The following is a 2217-nucleotide window of genomic DNA, read 5'->3' as shown; positions in this document are numbered from 1 at the left end:
CTGCCTGGTGTGAAGTCTGTCGAAAGCACAGCCGGGTTCTGTTCCCAGCAATGTCACGTTGTGTCCTGGCCCTTTGGTGATTTCCTCTCACTTTCTCTTTGTGGGCTTCGTTGTTATTCTTGCAGGAAGCAAGTCCCACTCCGATTATCTCAGGTAATGCGCGTTTCTGGTCGTGATACACGGAGGGAGCAAGGAGCACAGACTCGATCGATATACAAGGACAGGAACCATCTGACGGCCAGGACCTTGCCCTGGCTCTAGACCCGGGATGGCTTCTAGACTCAGCAGCTGGAGTCTATAGAAGTTCCGTGGAGTTCAAACCAAACCAAACCAAACCTTTGCCATAAGGAAACCTAGTACATGCTCTTGCCAGTCTTTTTAAACCCACCCTTACTTATGCTTCCTCACCGCTTGGCCTTCCCGTGACTGCCCCAAGTCTCTGAGCCCACACACCCACCTGCGGCCTCTCTCTCCACACCCGCCAAGCGCACCCAGTTCCCGAGAGAGAATCTGATTGGCTCGTCTCACTCCTTGCTCAGCCTACCGATTGGCTGCCGTTGGGTCAGGTGACCCCACTTGGCCAATGAGCTGTGCCAGATGGGGCACAGATCATGTAGTACAAGGTTGGTGTAGACTCTACGGGGTGAAAGGGTGGCAGACTCCAAGGCTGACCTCCTTGGGGAGCCCTTGCGGGTGGGGTTGCGGGAAGGAAGGACCACTTGTAGCTAGTCCCTTGAGGGCTGCTGCTGCTGCCCGGTGGCCTTGGCAGATGCTCAAAATGACCATTTCCCTGAAAGGGGCTCTGGTAGTTTCCTCAAAAATACTCTCCTTCATCAGCCCTGGCTGTCAGGTGACCATCTGTCAAGGAAAACTGAATCTCTGTACACTTAAGGAAAGTTTTATTTAGACCTTACTGAGGGGCTAGCTTTGAAACAGTGCTCTAACTTGAGGGAGATCCTTATATAGGCAGGAAAGTAAAGCAAAAGAACATTTGTTTGATCAGAAGTTACAATTGGGGTACACATGCTTCAGCGGTTTAATGATTTTACATCAAACAGAAGAGATGCGTAGAAGAGATAAAGTTGAGTTTCTCCTAAACCTCTGAGGTGGGGAGACTGGGAGCAGGGTGTGAAAACAAATTACTTTGAAACTCCAGAGATGAATCTTTGGTCAGGTTGTAGAAAGGCTTCTTAGAGTCATTGTCTTTCATATTGAAACATTGTATGGCATATGTGTGACAGCCCCCAAGTTGCCTTCCTTAGGCTCTTTGTTCTTTCTTGGTTGCTGATTTAGAGGAGCTCAGACACCCTTTCCCTTCTCAGGACTTACAAATGGCTCCGTGCCAGCTCCCTGATTCTGGGCCCCTGTCTGATCCAGTGTAAACACATGCTCATCCACACCCCTGTGTCAGCATAAGAATAGCTTTCTCTCAGTTCAGTTTCCTTTCTTTTTGTCAGAGGTCTATTGATGTAATATCTCCTGCCAGTTCTCAATCTTCCCAAACTCAGTAGACAAAAGCCAAAATCAAAGTTCAGATCTCTTGAAGCCCCCTCTCTCACATGGCACAAGGTGATAGGGAGCCCTCATTAAAGTCCTCCATGGAAATGAAGGTTGTTGGCTAGGTCAATTGGGATTGGTTTGGCCCATTATGTAAACCAAGCATGTTGGTTCTCAAAATGGATTGGTTTCTTTCAAGGTGAAGAATGCAGACGGTCTGGTCACCATGCTAAAGAGAAAATAAAACCCATATATGCGTATGTAGCAATCATTGATCCAGGATGTTTGTTGTTTGGTCTTGAGCTGAGTTTAGGAACGAGTCAGCAACTTGACATAGTTCTAAGAGGTGAGACATAGGTCCCATTGCTAAATAGGTGCTTGACTCCTTGGGATGCAGGTGGCTGCAAGAAGCAGAACTTAACTGAAATGGCCTTTGACAGCCTGGATAGTCACTGTCCCTATGCCAGGAGAATGAGAGGCAGGTGACTCAGGTTCAGTCAAGCAGGTCACCAAGGCCACTGAAGACCCAGGCTTTTCCATCCTGTTGGTCCTGTGTCTGCCATGGAGCCCTGGAAGGTCCCCTTCCCATCAGCCCTGATGTCCAAGCTTGCACCAGCGCCGGGGAGGGGTGGGCCCAGCTCAGTGGTGAGCAGCTGGGGCGGAGGCGGCTGACCCGGGCCATGACTGGAACAGAGGCAGTTCTGGGAAAGCACACTGCAC

This window comes from Rousettus aegyptiacus, unplaced genomic scaffold (assembly GCF_014176215.1).
Source record: "Rousettus aegyptiacus isolate mRouAeg1 unplaced genomic scaffold, mRouAeg1.p scaffold_m13_p_5, whole genome shotgun sequence".
Classification (NCBI taxonomy): domain Eukaryota; kingdom Metazoa; phylum Chordata; class Mammalia; order Chiroptera; family Pteropodidae; genus Rousettus; species Rousettus aegyptiacus.
Note: the sequence above shows the minus strand (reverse complement) of the source record.